This window comes from Dipteris shenzhenensis, chromosome 30 (assembly GCF_047967505.1).
Source record: "Dipteris shenzhenensis isolate YYH24624 ecotype China chromosome 30, Dip_SZ_1.0, whole genome shotgun sequence".
NCBI lineage: Eukaryota > Viridiplantae > Streptophyta > Polypodiopsida > Gleicheniales > Dipteridaceae > Dipteris > Dipteris shenzhenensis.
Window position 1 is genome coordinate 4,638,321 of NC_141625.1, and position 11,362 is coordinate 4,649,682.

The following is an 11,362-nucleotide window of genomic DNA, read 5'->3' on the forward strand; positions in this document are numbered from 1 at the left end:
TGAAAATAGAACTTGAGATGCCTCAAAACATGGGCACCATTGCATAATGGACTTAGCAAGAAAATATGCAAATATCTCTCTTCTGCAAGAACTCCAAAATCCCAACCAATGAGTGAGAAATGGGAGTCAAGACTTATCCACTGCCATGTGGCATAAATCTAAGGTTTCAAAACCTAAGAATGAAAAATGCATAACAGAGAGACGAAATCGAATACACAAAGATCTATAACTCTGAAAATCCTCCACCGAATCGTGCAAGAACTGACAGGTAGGGGTTTTTGGGCGTCCGAAACACAATGGGACAGACGGTTTTGGAAACCGTGGTCTCAATCACTAGGTCCAACACACGGACTGAAAAACGTTTTTGGAAACAGAGCTATTTGTAAACTCCACTGGAGTGCGAATGATGAGCAACATAGAAGTTTTAGGACCTCCTGAGTCCACCAGAACTGACAGATCTGCAAATGGTTGCTCCAAACTTGAGTTCCAACACCCGGGCAAAAAACGCAGAAACTGACACATTGAGTCAGAAATCCAATGAAATGATCCAGATTCAAGAATGAAGGTGTTTCCAAGCTCTTGAAGTAAAGTGGACACCAAAAGCAAGCAATAGTTGCCTCTACAAGTCAATACAGAGTCTCTGTCATCAAACGGAACAGGGAAAAGCTCAAAAAACGACTTTTTCTTTGAAAACTCTTAACAGGCTCTCAAAACCACTTCGCAAAACCAAAGTGACTTTTCCAAAGGTTCCTCCAAGGTCTCTGCACACTCAGATGCAAGTAAAGTCACCCACAAAGCTTCCCACAGAGCTTCTCCTTCCTCCCACAGAGTTGTTGAGCTTCCAAGCATTCACGCACGCTCAGCTAGATCACCCGGGCTCTGATACCAGTTGAGAGTGCTCTCAATGAAAGAAGGAGAGAGAGACAGAGAGCCACAAGTTTTGGTGGGTGAAGAACCACCCTAATCTTCTTTTTCATTCATTTATATATGTGTTTGAGTATTGTACATAACCGCGGTAAAGGCACAGTGACCTTTAACCCCCACAGACATTCCACACTTCCATTCGGCATTGTTTGGGGAAGATGATGCTATGGTAATGCATGATCTTCAAGTATTCTTTTAAGGTTGCAATTGCATTTCTAGTGCTTGTTTTGCATTCAAGCTTGTAGGCATTTCCATGAATTCTGTGAACCACTTTGTCTTTCACCTCTACCCAGACGCGGTCCAATATGTACCATGTGGTAGTCCATTCAACCATTGATATCCTTGATTACATATGGATGTCCCATTAACCATGGGGTTCAATCTAGGTTTGCATTGTCTTGTCCTAAAGTCTTGATTGCCTTGATGAAGAAAGCAAGAAAACTCTTGAAGAAGATAGCTATGTCTACTAGGCCCTTTTTTACTCCAAATGTCGAGGTGTATGGCTTCATAGTCATCTTTTTCAACTTTTCTTATGCAAAATTTCCTACAACAAACTTGCATAAGAGTCCTTTCTATATTCCCCTCAGATAACACTACATGTCTCTTGGGTTCCATAATCGGTGCCATGATTCATCACCTCTTGACACTCACATACATTCTTTTTGTGAATAGTGTCTTGCATTTCCTAGTTGTGAGTGCATTACCCATTGAACCCATTTTTTTTAAATCTTTATCTCTAAACTCAAATGTAGAGTGGCACTTTATAATATCTTGGAATTGGCAATCTAGTAGAGAAGTTCATTGAAGTCAATTTGTTACCAATGCTGAGTCTTGAATTGTGTGGTTGAATTGTTTCTCCTTCATAGTTAGATGTCTGCCATCTCGGCCCTCCACTCCGATGAGAACATCATGACCATGAGCACTAATATCATCAATTCCTATTATTGCATCACTTATCCCATCGATCAATTCATTTGTTTTGTTTTGTCCCCCCATCTTGTCATTCTCAACACAAGACAAGTCTTCTATACTAGTGAGATGTTTGAGTCACTTGCAACACAAGACAAGTCTTCTATACCAATGAGCTTGTTCGGGTCACTTGCAACACAAGACAAATCTTCTATACCAGTGAGCATGTTCAAGTCACTAGTAAGCATATTCAAGTCACTTGCAACCTCTCTTGCATCAACATCACTTATTATAATGAGCTCAATACCTAAAAGCATGTCATTATGGTGTTCTTTAGAGCTACTATGATTTCATAATTCTGAGCCCATTATGATTTTTATAAGAAAGTGATTATTGTAAGAAAATAATATGTCTATGCTCAACAGATAACAGGATCTCATACGCAAGAGAGAAAACAAGATAGTATGGAGAATCAAAAATTTGATTACTGTAGAACTGATACAATAGATGGCGCTGCCTCCCAACCGTGCGCTCCTGTGAAAGAAGCTTTGATCGCGTGTTGGAAACAGTAGAAGATGGAGGCTGGATGCTAAGGATTTAGGGTTGCTGTAGCCAGTGATGAAATGGGCTCCATGAGCTTGCTCTTATATAGCCACTAGTCGTAGTCGGTCAGGCTCAATTGGGTGACCGACCTAGTCCACCCAAAACGGTCGACTGGGGGTCGGTCCCGAAATAGGCCACCGACCATACGATAGAACCGATGCACAAAACAGAGCAACTGACCTACGGATTTGTTTGGCCCAGAGTCATCTGGGATCATCTGAGGCTCCAAACGGGCCTTGCAACCCGAGAGTGGGCTGCCCTGGGAAATGCTCCATCTACCCTTAGTGCGGTCAGTCAAGGGATGCCTTCCCGCATTTGCATGTAGCCTAGTTGGCAGTGTGCCAACTCTATCTGAAGCCATCCAGCCATCAGGCCACACATGGCCCCCATCTGGTGTCCAAACTAGGACCTACCGGATAATCGAACTACTCAAATGCCTTCTCCTCATATGGGGGGGTTACAAGTAGAGTTAGTTGGTTCCCGTGTAGTTACATGAGAGTGGAACATTGATATCTAACACCCCCCCTCAATGTCCACCTGCAAGTGAACTTATTTTTTTGGCCCAATGCCAAGTCGATGAAGATGACTCTCCAGCAAGTCTCTTCCAAGAGCCTTTATGAAGATGTCCGTAGCATTCTTTGTAGTTGAACAGTACACCAAGTCGACCTCTCCATCCATGATGAGCTTGCGTACAAAGTGATATTGAATCTCAATGTGTTTTGTGCGAGCATGGAACACCGGGTTCTTTGCAATCGCCATGCAACTTTGATTGTCACATGATAATTGTGTAGGCTCGTTCTACACTACACCCATGTCCCCCAAAATCCTCCTCAACCACACTGCCTCGCAAGAAGCAAAGCATGCAGATTTGTACTCGGCCTCGGTAGAAGAAAGAGCAACTGTGGGTTGCTTCTTGCTGATCCATGACACAACTCCAGATCCAAGTGAGAAACAATACCTGTCACTGATCTCCTACTGTCCACGTCTCCTGCCCAATCCGAGTCACAGAATTGATGTGGCTGTTCTAAGAAGACCACTTCTGTCATCGCCCTCTGCCTCTTCAAGACACTTGGGTTCATCAGCACGGATCACTTCTGTCATCAAAGCATAGTTGACCAAGTGTTCATGCGACCTTCTTTGCTCCTCTAATCTCTTGGACTGGTGGTGTTCAGATGGTTCCTCCTCAATGGCTGGAGGTTCTCTGCCATCCAAAAGCTGCTTTACCCACTTTGGGAATGGCCGTTGCCATTGTGGTTCTGCAGGCTCTTCTTTATCTTCTTTGTCTTGAATCCTCCCAAGCACCATTGGGGGAGTTCGGTCTGCTACTAGTGGCGGTATTAGATGGACATCCTGGTCCTGATTGTCTGGGAAGGAAGCATCCTCCTCCAATTGATGTGGCTGTTCTGAGAAGACCACATCGCGACTTACAATTACCTTCTTGGTAATAGGGTTATAAAGATGGTAACCCTTCGCCTCTTCATTGTAGCCCAAGAAAATACACTTTCGGCTCTTTGGTTCCCATTTGGTCCTAGTAGCATTAGGGACATGCACAAAACAGTCACATCCAAAAACTCTGAAATGTGCAGCTGAAGGTTTCTTACCAGAAAAGGCTTGCAATGAGTCATCTTGTTCACAACCTTCGTGTAGCTACGATTTAGGAGGTAAACTGCAGTGTTACATGCTTCAGCCCAGAAAGTCTTTGGCAAATCTTTCCCTTTCATCATACTCTGGTACATTTCGCAGATGACACGCATCTTGCATTTTGCTACTCCATTTTGCTGTGATGTATGTGGCATGGGTTCTGCCTCTTGATTCCGTGACTTTTGCAATAACTTTCAAATTCAGTTGATGTGAAATCTCCACCTCTGTCTGATCTCAACTTCTTCACCTTCCTCCCCATTTCTTTCTCGACCATTACTTGCCATTCGTTGAACCTACTAAAAGCCTCGTCTTAGTCTTCAGGAAGTATATCCATATCCTTCTACTGTAGTCGTCGATCAACATCATGAAGTAGTAGGAACCACCCAAAGTTTCCATCTCCATCTTTTTGCAGAGGTCCGTGTGAACGAGCTCTAGAGGAGCCTTTGCCCTGTTGGCCTCTTTAGGAAAGGGATGTCGATGCTGCTTGCCCATCATGCAAGCTTCACATACATTGGGCATATCTGAAATTTCTGGTAGGTCTGCAATCATTCCACTTTTATGCATCTCCTTCAAAGGACTAAGGTTTAGATGACCAAACCTCTCATGCCACACCTTAGTGTTCTTCACATTCGCTCGAGCACTGAAAGCTGAGAGTTCATAAATGTTGTTGCACTGTGTACCTTTACCAATGACCTTCCCTTGAAGATTAAGAATCTGTGCACCATTCTTATCAAATTGAACTTTGAGGTCCCGATCCGTGATCGCGGAAATGGATAACAAGTTCCTCTTGATTACTGGCACATAAAGAGCATTGGACAACTGTTTTACAACTCCATCTGACTTAAGAGCAATCATACCTTTTCCTTTTGCTGGACATTTTGCATCATTGCTGACTGCTACTAGGATGTCAGTCCCTACCGGCTGTAGAGAGGTATACCAATCCTTCCGACTGGTCATGTGGCACGATGCACCACTGTCAATGATCCATGGTGATCCATGGTTCATTCGCAGGTACATGAACTGCCTCCATGCAAATCTCCTCAATTGCGATGAATAGCTCTACTAGTACTGCCTATGCGCTGTTGCTGGACTCTTTCTTTACTCCGTTCTTCTCATTTGCAATCTTCTTTTGGCACTCATTCTGCTTGTGCCCTGCCTTGTTGCAATAGAAGCACTTGATCTTCTTCTTTCTCTTTTTATCATCAGAAGAAGATGGGTTACCAGAGTCCTTACCCTTACCTTTCTTTGATCCGGTCCAGAGAGCCGAATCTTCTCCAGTCCTCGTCTTTTGGTGCATCTACTCCTCTAGAAGCATCGTGCATAAATCCTCAAAGTTGAGGGGTGGATTTCTGTTCTATGTATTCAGCACCGTAACAAGACCGTCATACTTTGGTGGGAGAATCCGTATGCACCTTCATGCTAGATTCTCGCTGGTGATGGTGATGTCAATTGTAGTCATCTGATCATGTAGATTCTTCACCCTGGTGATGAACTTCTCTGTCGCTTCAAACTCAGACAACTTCTCGTTTGCGAGTTGAGTCTCCACATTTTGAATCCGCATCTAATTTGTGGTTTTGTACTAATTTTTCAAGATTGTCCATGCCTCCTCCACTGTGGTGACATGTTGAATTAACGCCATGATGGAATCACTAACACTGCAGACAATAGAACACAACGCATCTGCATTTCTTCTTGTCCACATGAGAATCTCGTCCGCAGCTAGTACTATCTGTTGTCTTGCATTGGCTAGATCTGATCTCGCAATCGGCCTCACGTCCACCCTAGTAGTAGTGGCCCAAAGCTCGTATGTGCTTAGGATGGTCTTCATCTTGAACTTCCAGAGTGGATAGTTAGAGCCGTCCAAATTTCCGCGTTTGTGAACGGTGGGATTCGCAGTCTTGCGGGCTGGGCAATCTCTCACAATCTGCTCGCAAATAGAAACACACTACCAAATCTTCTTGCTAGAGTCCCAGGCTCTGATACCATGTAAGAAAATAATAATACATCTGTGCTCAACAGATAACAGGATCTCGTACGCAAGAGAGAAAACAAGATAGTATGGAGAATAAAAAATTTGATTACTATAGAACTGATACAATAGATGGCGCTGCCTCCCAACCATGCGCTTCTGTGAAAGAAGCTTTGATGGCATGCTAGAAATAGTAGAAGACAAAGGCATGATGCTAAGGAATCAGGGTTGCTGTAGCCAGTGATGAAATGGGCTTCACGAGCTTGCTCTTATATAGCCACCGGTCGTAGTCAACTAGGCTCAATTGGGTGACCGACCCAGTCTGCCCAAAACGGTCAACTGGGGGTCGGCGGTCCCAAAATAGGCCACCGACCATACGATAGAACCGGTGCGCAAAATAGAGCAACTGACCTACGGATCCATTCGGCTCAGAGCCATCCGGGATCATCTGAGTCTCCAAACGGGCCCCGCAACTTGAGAGTGGGCTGCCCTATGAAATGCTCTGTCTACCCTCAGTGCGGTCAGTCGCACTTGCATGTAGCCTAGTTGGCGGGGTGCCAACTCTATCTGAAGCTGTCCAGCCATCAGGCCACACATGGCCCCCATCAAGTGTCCAAACCAAGACCTACCGGATAACCGAGCTACTTAAATTCCTTCTGCTCATATGGGGGGCTTACAAGTAGAGTTAGCTGGTTCCTGCGTAGTTACATGAGATTGGAGCATTGATATCTAACAATTATATTACTTTGTAACATTTTGTACATCATCAGAGTTCAACTATACTAGTAGTGATGATAACATAACGACTTCCAGCTTGCAACCATAGAAACAAAAAAATAGAAAGTAGAGTCCTCAAAAAAGATTGAGAGGAGCTTCTTAGAAGTGGAAGGAGAAGCTAGAAGTTTCCTCTTTAGAGTCACTAGTGTGTAGTGAATTTGAAGCAACAACAATAGTAGTATCAACAGAATGACCAGGAGCAGCAGCAACACGATCAATAGTGGACATATCATCCAAATCCTGCCTTGAAATAGGTAACACCACAGGGTAGTTGAGTAGAGAAACAAGAACAAGAAACTTGCATGTAGGATCCAGGAGAAGCAAAAGGTAGCTAAGCTGAAGTGTCCAGATCCATAGAGGGGGATTGGTTGGAGAGGCTAACCATAGAAGAATTGAGAGACGGGCCAGTGGCATCTCAGGGGCATTGAATATAAGCAGCAATAGCAATAGAGGTTAATGGGGGGGTAAAGAAGCTCTATGAACTAGTACCAATAGCAAGAGGGCTCTATGCACTTGCAACAATAGTAGTGGAAGGAACCTTGGTTGAGGAGCCAGCCAAATCAGAAGGAGCTTGAATGGGGCCACCAAAAGATTGTGAGGAAGGTCCTGGAGGAGAAGAGGGACTCTAAGTGGGAGAACCAACTGTTAATGCTTTCCTCTACAAGAAATTGAGCAACTTGGAATGTTCATATGAGATAAAACAATAACGTTTGTGCTTGGAAATGTATGCATTTAACCTATGGTGTTCAAGGTCGTAGGCACTAATGGAGAAGTCAAGTCTTCTCTTTTATTGTCCCACCATGAAGCAAACAATCCATTAGCACATAAATCTTTATGATTAAATTGAAAATTATTTCTAGAGACCCATATGAACCAAAGAGCATGGGCCCTTATTTGGAACCAAGACTCATGCCTTACTTTGCATGCATCACCTTAGAGTAAGATAGCTTTCCAATTCACAAGTTCTCCACACTCAATTTGAATAAACTTCCATACTCTTCTGGCATGAGGGCAAGCAACAAATAAGTGAAAAACATCCTCCCCAGAGTCTAGGTATCTCATACATTTACCATCTCCCTTACCAATTATGAGTCCTCTAGAATTAGACCACACTCATTTGTGAAGAATAAGCCAAGTAAGGCAAGAAATTTTCTCAGGCACATTCCTAGCCCAAATTTTGTGGAACCTGGCATACCATTTAGATCTATCATCTTTCAGTTTCCATCTAGCATTGAGGGTTTTAAATAGATCCTCCATGTCTGCAGTAGGTGTTGGTATAGGCAACAAAGAGGAGCACCCTACCCGGTTGAATTCTTTGTGTAAGCAAAGGACTGAACCTCCCTTCCAACTAATCTCTCCATTCCATAAGTCCAATCCCTCCATGACCAGGAGTCCTCCCTAATGTTGGTTAGTGAGGGAGAATTACCTTCTGATTTCATGCCATGTCTTCCATATGAAGAGTTCTTTATTCCAGAGCTGTCCCCAAGATTGGATACCCTTCTTGAATAAAACAGCTGCCACTGTAAGCTATTCATCTATCAATGTGTAGCTTTTAAATATTGAAAGCACCCAAACTGAGTTAATGGGCATAAATGCTCCTTTGCCAAAGAACTGTAGGAAAGCTTTTTTTTCTTCAAATGCACCCTAGATAGACTTCCAAAGAGGACTCCCCTTGGTCTTATAGGGTTTAGGGTTAAAGAAAGCGGAGGTAATAGGATAATTTTTCCAATTTGGAGCCCTGCAAGGTCTAATGTGTCTCATGTTTCTCATTAGTAGCTGAGCCCAATCATCATTTGGATGTAATAGAGCTTTGATAATCCATGTAGCAGAAAGCTTTTTGGCAACAGATGAGATGTCTATCACCTCTAGGCCCCTTCTTCTTTGGGTTTGATTACCTAGTCCCACCTTTAGATATTTTGTTGTTCCCTCCCCACTAGAATGATCTGCACAACCTGATGAATCTATCAAGACCTATTTTGGAAGGAGACCAATAGGAAAGATAAAAAATAGCTATGGGGTAAAGGCAATGGTTAAGAACCAATTTTCTTACAGCCAAGTTTGCTTGGAAGCTTCTCCATTTTTCCAGCTTCTTCTAAAATATATCCAGTAGCCCCCATCTTTGCTTCATTGTGACCTCAAAACCCATTGGAATGCCCAAAAGTCTAAAAATTGTCCCCTGTTGTATTTTGAGGCATCCTAGTTGTTGGAGAGTCCCTTGATCCTTGCCACTGAGAGTGTCATACCATGGTTGATAGAGGATCCTGAGGCTTGACAAAAAGCCTCAAGTCAATCCATCACACAGCTAACATCCTGATTAGTATTTCTAGGGGTCAAGTTGGTGTCATCAACAAATTTTTGACAGACCAGTTGTACCTTTAAGGCTTTCTTCTTGGATTTAACTTCTAAGGAGCCACCCAAGGGAATCTGTAGCTATAGCAAACAAAAGAGGAGCTAAGGGACACCCTTGTCTCATCGATCTCTTCAAAAAAAAAGGGATCATTCATCTTCCCATTCACATTGACCTTGGCTATAGTATTAGTGAGGAGAAGCTTGACATTTGACACAAAAGAAGGACTCAGACCCATGTCTTGTAAAGATTGAATTATAAAGTCCCATTCCAGCTTGTCTCATAATCCTTGTCAAAGTCTACTTTAAGAAAGCATATATCCTGTTTAGTTTCTTTAGCATACTCACGTCCTTCCTAGATATTAATAATGGCTTCAAGAAGGTGACATCCTTTAATAAATCCCTTTTTCTTAAAGAGAATCCGCTCTTTCATTTTGCCTTGTACCCTAAGAGCTAGAGCTTTTGCAAAAATCTTATAACTATAGTTTAACATTGTTAAGGATCTCCAGTTCTTAAGAGCTCATCTTTGGGGCCTTCTTTAGGGATCAGTTTGATAATTCCCCCATGTGAAGGGGGAGAGAAACTTTCATCAAGCTTTCTTGCCATAGTAATAATAGATGCCCAACTAGTTCCCAGAAAGACTTATAGAACTCAATAGGTAGCCCATCTTCACCAGGTGTCTTACCATTTGCTATGACTGACATAGCTTCCTTCAACTTTTCCAAAAAGGGTAGAACAAAACGTTTGACAGCCTTCTCTCTTATGATTTGACATAACTGTCTAGCTCTTTGAGTATCCTCATTAAGGGGAATTGTACTAGACAGTAATGTTGCTAGATAAATTCAACATTTTCCTCTATATTTGTAGAGTGGGAGCCATCTGCTCTTTTATAAATAGGGATCTCCTCCTGCAATCTCTTTCTTCTTATTATTCTAAAAGTTTCTTTGGTGGGTCTATCAATCTTGCCTGCCCACCACCAGTCCCTGAAGTATATTTTTGAATCATTTAATCTAATCTATTCTTGCTTCCTGAGATTGTTTTTAGCACTTACCAATTCTAATTGGGCCTTCACATCTCTAGTTCTGGGATTTTGTTCTAAGGTACTAATGTTATTCTAAATTCTTTCCATTCTTTGAGCCCTAACCTGAGCTCTTTTCTTTTTAGTTATTCTTAAAATGTTTTGAGTATCATTGATAGCATATGCCCAAGCTTTTGAAGCTGAAGTGTGCTTAGAGATAGCATTATGCCCATCAGAACCAAAATCACATCTAAGTGAGACAAGTTTATGATTTGATAAACAAAGCTGAGTTAGGGGCACAGAGAGAGATAACTAAGAAATTAATCTCCTTCATGCAACATTTCAGCATTATCCATCTATTGTGGTCATCTACTATGACTTGTTAGATACCATCCTTGTAATAAGATAATATTCCAATGGTTGTTCCCCCTTTACCCTCCTCATGTGAAGAGTAGTACCACATTCTTCTTCTATCTACCAAGTATCTACCACTTGTATTCTATTTTCTAGAGTATCCCTACAAGCCTTGAGCTCTTGCGAGGTGATAAAGAGTTAGCTCTGAACCACAAAGCTATCTCCTCAGTCCTGCCAGGGTCCATCAACCCTCTAACATTTAGAGTCAAGAAGGTAAATACTTTATCTAACATTCTTTTTTAACCGTGGGGTTGGGGCTATTCATTGGGGCTGTAGCAGCCTTAGATTTCCTCCTTTTGTGTTGAACTATAGTGAAGGCCTTACCTTGACTAGTGTCCTCTTGATTTGTTGAGATGACCGGAGTACCCTTCCCTTGATCTTCCTCTGATTCTTCCTCACTCTCTTCTACCTCTTCCATGGCATCCTCTATATTAACATCCTCTTCAAACTCTTTGGACCACCCAGCCTCTATTACCATGTTATCTTCTTGTGACTAATTCTGTGACTATTCTCTAAGATCTCCTCTTGAACTCTGAGAGGTTCAAAGGAGTTTTTGTTTGCTATTTCTTGCAGACTATGATCCTTGTCCTTACCGCTAACTCTTGTTCCATTCTGAACATTAATCTAGTTGCTCACAGGAGGGCTATGAGCTTTGGGAATCCACCTTTCAACAAGATTAGCTTGTTTAGCAGCAGAGGGTTCTACTTTAACTTTGACTGTCCTCAAAGGGCAATTTTTTACCACATGTGTGGACAGCCCAC